Raw genomic sequence first — 8,609 nt, forward strand, 5'->3', positions numbered from 1 at the left:
AATCTCAAAGACATTGGCCTCAATTCACTAAACTTATCTCCTGTCTTTAATAACTCTTCTAGAGTTGTTACCATGGTGATAAGGCATGTAATATTCAGGAAACATTTTACCTCAGGCAAGCCTAAAGTTAACTCTTCTGTCTTTAAATTAACTCTCCAATCCTTAAAATAACCTTAGAGTTAAAGACAGGCTGTTAATTAGCTCCATGTGAAAATAACTACAGAGGAGGTAAATTAACTACAGAGGAGGTAAATTAACTACAGAGGAGGTAAATTAACTACAGGAGAGGTAACTTAAGGAATGAAGAGGTAAGATAACTCTCTCACGTGTGGAGGTAAGTTTTCTCTTGCCTTATTATCTCCAGCATGATCTTAGTGAATTGAGGCCATAGACAATTCAATAGCACTGGCAAACGTAGGGGGCCATTCTGGGTGTTTGGAACACCCCCCCTCCCCCCTGCACTGAGCTGTGTATTCAGCCAGGGAAGCCCGCATAATATAAACAGCCTCATTCTGGAGTCCTGGACTCTCCACAGCACAGAAGTGTCAGACATGATGCAATTAGAGGGCAGGCAAGCTGGTAAATATGCACAGCATGATGCAGAGCTTGCCTGGATTCAGGGTCCATGGGAAAACATCTGTCTGGTCTCTCCTCATTGTTATAATGACTGCATGTGTGGATAAGGTGTTAAACAAGTTGAAAAGTTTTTGACAGTCCCTAGATTCCAGGAGGGCTGCTTTCAGACTTGTGTGAGAGACTGACAGGGACAGGAGTCCGATTACAGTAAAGGAGCCTGTCTGATGTGGGACTGCAATACAGATAAGCTCTCTGATCCATCTCAGGCTATTCTCAATTTCTCCACTCCTCTCTCTGGGCTAGTGCAACGCCAAAATGACAATAGCAATTGCTAGCAATTTGTGAGTGTGATTTTGTGAAGCGATATTCAGAGCAATTTTTGAATGAATCGCTCAAAAACATGCTATATGCAGTATGCCTGCGATTTTGAAAAAAGTCACAATGCTGCTGTGGGAACACCCTCATAAGGTAACATTAGCCAAGCGCTTTTCTAATCACTAATAAACAACAAGTGTCAGCGCCAAGGCAGAAGGCGACCGCAGCCGAGAAGGACAATGTCCAAAATTCCACACAAGCAATGAATATATAAAGTCAGCGCAAGTCTATAGTAATACAGATTTCATCATTTTCTGGTATACAGTATCTTCGAACAAAAGGGTAAAGAAGCAAGGCTTACCAGATTCCAACAACCCACACGAGTTTGATAGATGGTCCGCAGAACTTTCAAATGGTGTCGTTTCACCAGCGATGTTGCACACCACAAATTCCTCCGGAATATATTAGCTATCCTGAGGTCGCAGAGACTCGCCAAAGGGAAGTCCAGTAGGATAGTGACATGAAAGAGATATACGGCACATCTAAGTGTAAACCGTCTTTATTATATAACAAGTAAAACAATTTAAAAACAAGGATAAAAGAAACTCACATACGGGGCCCATGCACTGGGAACCCCGAAAAAGTAGCGCGCATAAAATGGTCAATAGAATACATCAAATAAAATGGTGCCGCCTGTCGCCTTCCCGACCGGTTTTGCAATCTTGCGTCATCAGGTGAGAAAGGCGACCAGGCGGCCAGCACCAACTTTATAACATTTTTGAAATAAAAAGTGGGAGTGGTTAGGCTCCACCTTATTCAGACTACACTAGTCAAAGGCAGAAAGCATCAAACACAAAATAAAACATTGTGACAAATTGCATTTTGTCAGAGGGAAAGCAGCAAAAGATCTCTCAGATAGTGTGAATAAGAAGCGGTGAATGCAATATTACCTGCATATCCAATTCGTAGTAGGCTAGTTAGGGCTAAATTAAAAGCTAGATTGATTACTCTGCCCTAGGGCATGTCTTTCCTATGAAAAACTTTTCTCTAGCTGAAAAGCAGGCACTTCCTGTACCAGAAGTAGTCACTGGAACTCAGGAAGTAGCCTTGCACTCCACCAGGGTCAAGTGGAGCACAAGTTCTTCCTGTGGGAAAAAAAAATGCAATGCGTATGCAATGACACATACGATCAGAAAAGCGTAAACAATGGAGCACATAGCAGTGCAGTGTGGCTATAAATATGCATGAAGTGTGCTTAGGTGTGCCATGAAAAGCACGTCTAATGTACTATACTAAGAAGGTGCATAAATCTGTATGCATAGTAGAAACAATTAAATGATAGAGCAGCCTCCATGGGAGCTCCGAGGACCTTAAGTGGTGAAAGCGAAGAACATCTATAGTGATCATGCAAGACAGATCCCATAGGCAGCCGATAGATGGAAATTATGCAAAGTTATGCAAATGTATGTACACAGCAGTAGTGTTGGGCGAACAGTGTTCGCCACTGTTCGGGTTCTGCAGAACATCACCCTGTTCGGGTGATGTTCGAGTTCGGCCGAACACCTGACGGTGCTCGGCCAAACCGTTCGGCCACATGGCCGAACTAAGAGCGCATGGCCGAACGTTCCCCGAACGTTCGGCTAGCGCTGTGATTGGCCGAACGGGTCACGTGGTTCGGGCCCGAACGCGCTCTGATTGGCCGAACGGTCACGTGGTTCGGGTAAATAAATACCCGAACCACGTCATATCTCCGCCATTTCTCTGTGGGTTTAGCTTTGGGTAGGCAGGCAGGGTAGTTCGCTCTCCAGCCACGCTAGCCAGGGTCCCCCCCAGTCATTGTGTGTCGCTGCTGGGAACAGTAGTACACCGCTCGCTCAGCCACACTATATATATAGCATTGTTTACTGACACTGTGTACCTCGCTCAGCCACGCTATATATAGCATTGTGTTTTCTGACACTCTGTGTACACGGCTTAGCCTGGCTATATAGCATTGTGTGTACTGCCACTGTGCACCTCGCTCAGCCACGCTATATATAGCATTGTGTTTTCTAACACTCTGTGTACACGGCTTAGCCTGACTATATAGCATTGTGTGTACTGCCACTGTGCACCTCGCTCAGCCACGCTATATATAGCATTGTGTTTTCTGACACTCTGTGTACACGGCTTAGCCTGACTATATAGCATTGTGTGTACTGCCACTGTGCACCTCGCTCAGCCACGCTATATATAGCATTGTGTTTTCTGACACTCTGTGTACACGGCTTAGCCTGACTATATAGCATTGTGTGTACTGCCACTGTGCACCTCGCTCAGCCACGCTATATATAGCATTGTGTTTTCTGACACTCTGTGTACACGGCTTAGCCTGACTATATAGCATTGTGTAAACTGCCACTGTGCACCTCGCTCAGCCACGCTATATATAGCATTGTGTTTACTGCCACTCTGTGTACACCGCTCAGCCAGACTATATACCATTGTTTACTGACACTCTGTGTACACCGCTCAGCCAGACTATATACCATTGTTTACTGACACTCTGTGTACACGGCTCAGCCTGACTATATAGCATTGTGTGTACTGCCACTTTGCACCTCGCTCAGCCACGCTATATATAGCATTGTGTTTTCTGACACTCTGTGTACACGGCTTAGCCTGACTATATAGCATTGTGTGTACTGCCACTGTGCACCTCGCTCAGCCACGCTATATATAGCATTGTGTTTACTGCCACTATGTGTACACCGCTCAGCCAGACTATATACCATTGTTTACTGACACTCTGTGTACACCGCTCAGCCAGACGTTATACCATTGTTTACTGACACTCTGTGTACACGGCTCAGCCTGACTATATAGCCTTGTGTGTACTGCCACTGTGCACCTCGCTCAGCCACGCTATATATAGCATTGTGTTTACTGCCACTCTGTGTACACGGCTTAGCCTGACTATATAGCATTGTGTGTACTGCCACTGTGCCCCTCGCTCAGCCACGCTATATATAGCATTGTGTTTACTGCCACTCTGTGTACACCGCTCAGCCAGACTATATACCATTGTTTACTGACACTCTGTGTACACCGCTCAGCCAGACTATATACCATTGTTTACTGACACTCTGTGTACACGGCTCAGCCTGACTATATAGCATTGTGTGTACTGCCACTGTGCACCTCACTCAGCCACGCTATATATAGCATTGTGTTTTCTGACACTCTGTGTACACGGCTTAGCCTCACTATATAGCATTGTGTGTACTGCCACTGTGCACCTCGCTCAGCCACGCTATATATAGCATTGTGTTTACTGCCACTCTGTGTACACCGCTCAGCCAGACTATATACCATTGTTTACTGACACTCTGTGTACACCGCTCAGCCAGACTATATACCATTGTTTACTGACACTCTGTGTACACGGCTCAGCCTGACTATATAGCATTGTGTGTACTGCCACTGTGTACCTCGCTCAGCCACGCTATATATAGCATTGTTTACTGACACTCTGTGTACACGGGTCAGCCAGACTATATAGCATTGTGTGTACTGCCACTCTGTGTACACGGCTCAGCCAGACTATATAGCATTGTGTGTACTGCCACTCTGTGTACACCGCTCAGCCAGACTATATAGCATTGTGTGTACTGCCACTCTGTGTACACCGCTCAGCCAGACTATATAGCATTGTGTTTACTTCCACTCTGTGTCTGCTGGGCCTGGGAACAGTAGGACACCGCTCACCTGCCACTGTATAGCATTGTGCTCTGTGTCGCTGCTGGGAATAGTGGTACACCGCTCACCCGCCACTGTATAGCATTGTGCTCTGTGTCGCTGCTGGGAATAGTGGTACTGTATAGCATTTCTGTACTGCCACTGTACTGCTGCCAGTCAGCGTGTACTGTAAGGATAAGTGAAATGAGGAAGAAATCCGGTGAAAGAGGAAGGGGCAAGGGAAGAGGTGTTTCCCCTGACGGTTCATGTACAGGCCACAGGGGAGCACCCAAGAAAACCCACTCAATACCGCCCATGTTGTCCAGGACAACAACCCTCACAGATCCAAAAAAACAGGACCAGATAATTACTTGGATGACCTCTCAAGCGTCCAGCAGTGGGTTAAGCAGCACCAGCACATCACGCACGAGGTCCGAGTCCTCAGCCAGTTACAAGGAGCCAGTGGGCACAAAGCTGACACAACCGGCAGCGACACCACGCACACAACTGCCAGATAACCAGTCCGATGAATTACCTCAGGACACAATGGGGTATTCGCAGGAGCTATTCCCAGCCCAACAAACTTCCACCTTTCAAAGGTCAATGGAGGAACAGCCAGAAATGTTGTGCCCGGATTCACAACCATTAACTGTGGGAAATGCACGGCGCACTGAAATACAAGGCGAGTCCGAGGAGGACTCGGAAACCCAAATCCCAGAGCAAGTTGGGCAGGAGGGGTTGCAATTGCAGGAGGTCGGCCGACAAGATCTGGAAGAAGACGTTGGAGTGAGCTGCGCAGAGGTTGTTCTGGGGAGCTCTACTCCACGGCGGCGGCCCCCCACAATGACATATGACGAGTTTGAGGAGATGGAAGAGGAGGGTATGGACAATGTGGACATAGACCCAGATTTTGTTTGTGAACGAGAACATTGCCGTCGTAGCAGCAGCACAGATGAGTCTGTTGAAGAACCCACTGCTGCACGAGTTCGCCTTGTGCCACAAGGTAGGCGGCGCGCAATTTCAGGCACCACAAGCGTGGAAGTTCAAGTGAGAGGCAAAAGAGGAGCAAACAGAAATCGCCAGCAAGGAGGCAGGTGCTCCAAAGTCTGGGCTTTCTTTGAAGACTGCACTGAGGATGTTACCATGGCGATTTGCAAGGTGTGCAAGACCCGCCTGAGCAGGGGGAAAAGTATTAACAACCTCTCCACCACCAGCATGAGCCGCCACATGCTATCCAAACATCCCACTCTGTGGGCAAACGCGGCAGGACAGGGTACCAGCAACACTGCCTCCCTTGGGTTCACCAGACTCACCACCAGACCCTCCTCAGCAGCAGCAGTAGCCCAGCCATTGCGTGGTTCACAACATTCACAAACATCAGACGACGCTGACACTGTCACTTTCCGGAGTAGTGCTCTTGAGGTCTCCCAGTGTTCATCAAACACAACAACCAACAGCCCTTCCGTGTGCAGCGCTACGATTCAGTTGTCTGTGTCGGAGATGTTTGAGCGCAAGAGGAAATTGCCAGCAAATGACCCCCGGGCCGTAGCAGTAACAGCCAGCATAGCCAAGCTTCTGGCCTGCGAAATGCTGCCATATCGAGTGGTGGAGACAAACAGCTTCAAGGGCATGATGTCAGTGGCCATCCCACGTTACGTGGTTCCCAGCCGCTACCACTTTGCGCGCTCTGCAGTGCCTGAGTTGCATGAGCACGTGGTCAGCAAAATAACCCGAAGCTTGAAGAATGCCGTTGCCTGCAAGGTTCACCTCACCACTGACACTTGGACGAGTGCGTTCGGACAGGGTCGATACATCTCCCTTACCGCGCACTGGGTGAACCTTGTGGAGCCTGGCAGCGATTCCTCACCTGCTACGGCGCGAGTGTTGCCCACGCCGCAAACAGCTGCACCGCCGTCCCTCCCACTGGATAACAACAGCAGCACCTACCTCTCTGACTCCTTCTCCTCCAACGCATCTCAAAGCTGTACCTCATCCGGAAACGCTAACCCAGCAGCAGTAGGATCGTGGAAGCAGTGCAGCACAGCTGTTGGCATGCGTCAGCAAGCGTTGCTGAAGCTGATCTGCCTTGGGGATAAGCAGCACACAGGGGAGGAAATTTGGAAGGGAATAAAGGAACAGACGGATTTGTGGCTGGCACCGCTGGACCTGAAACCGGGCATGGTTGTGTGTGATAATGGGAGTAATCTCATTCGCGCTTTAAGGTTGGCTAAGCTGACACACATCCCTTGCCTGGCGCACGTGATGAACCTAGTAGTTCAGCGGTTCCTGAGGACATACCCAGGCGTGGCCGATCTTCTGTTGAAGGTGCGTCGAGTGGCCAAACATTGTAGAACTTCCAGTACTGCTTCGGGGGCACTCGCCAAGATGCAGGAGCGCTTCAATCTCCCCCACCATCGCTTGCTGTGTGATGTCCCTACGCGCTGGAATTCTACGCTGCACATGCTAGCACGCTTTTGTGAACAGAAGAGTGCAGTGGTCCAGTACATGACGGCGCAGTACCGAGGCGCATCCGGACAGCTGCCAAGCTTCTGTGGATCCGATTGGGCCAACATGTTGGACCTCTGCCAAGTCCTCCAAAATTTTGAGCAATCCACGTTGCTTGTGAGCAGTGACAACTCTTCAGTCAGCATTACCATACCACTGCTGTGTTTACTGAAGAGGTCAATGTTGAAAATCAAGGAAACAGCTGTCATGATGCAACTGGGGGAATCTGAAGGAGAAAACGATCAGCGTGATGGTACCAACATCAGGCCATCCGCCTCAGGGAACGCTGGCCCCAGCAGCTATGACGAAGAAGAGGAGGAGGAACAGCTGGAGTTGGAGCAGGAATTTCATGCCACCACTGACGAGGGCCAGAGCGGTGCACGTTGGACTTCCACAATTCAGCGCGAATGGTCAGCAGAAGCAGACCAGGAGGAAGGTGACGACTATGATGCATCACAACAACTATCACAACGCTCACAAGAGGATGATGAGGATTCTGGTAGGACTCTGGCACACATGGCTCAATTCATGCTAGACTGCATTGAACGCGACCCACGCATTGTGCGCATTCTGGACAACACCAATTACTGGGTTTATACTCTTCTGGATCCACGGTACAAACACAATGTTCCAAAACTGCTTGAAGAAAGAGTCAGACAGGTCAAAATGGAAGAATACCAGCAGGCCCTTGTGGAGACTTTCGAGAGGAGATTGACATCCTCCCCCTCCTCTAGCCAGTTGTACGCCGACAGACTGACTTTCGCAAACCCAGGACGACCAGGAGGGCAGCAAACAACGCAAGCCGCAGCTAGTGCCCAAAAGGGAATGGTATCGGCAGTGTCCTTGGAGTGGGAAAATTTTCTGACACCCATGCAGCAGCAGCCCACTGAACAGCAAGCGTGCAGATCCACCTCCAACACCGATCGCCTGGAGAAGATGGTCAAGGACTACATGTCAGATGACGTAGCTGTGTCGAACAATCCATCTGCACCCTTCAACTATTGGGTATCGAAGCTAGACACCTGGCACGAACTGGCAATGTACGCAATAGAGGTGCTGGCTTGCCCGGCAGCCAGCGTTATGTCGGAACGCTGTTTCAGTGCTGCCGGAGGCATCGTCACAGATCGGCGTATCCGCCTCTCCACAGAAAATGCAGACCGTCTGACTCAAATTAAAATGAATCAATCCTGGATTGGAAATGACTACGCAACACTCCAGGACCCCAACCAAGTAACATGACCAATGAACATCTGGGATGGTGTAGCGTTTCCGGTCCCTGTTTATTGAACCTCTCATCTGTATTACATTTATGACTGCATGGCGGCAAAAAGCATTGCTGCTATATCCGCACGCTTTTTGTCCTCATGCAAGGCCTGGGTTGTTGTGTCTCAAAAAGCATGGCCTTCTCCTCCTGCGCCTGCTCCTGTTCCATCACGTGTGCTGCTGCTGCTGCTGGGTTAGCGTTGCCGGTCCCTGTTTATGGAACCTCTTATCTT

This window comes from Hyperolius riggenbachi, chromosome 10 (genome assembly GCF_040937935.1).
Source record: "Hyperolius riggenbachi isolate aHypRig1 chromosome 10, aHypRig1.pri, whole genome shotgun sequence".
In the NCBI taxonomy this organism is placed as follows: domain Eukaryota; kingdom Metazoa; phylum Chordata; class Amphibia; order Anura; family Hyperoliidae; genus Hyperolius; species Hyperolius riggenbachi.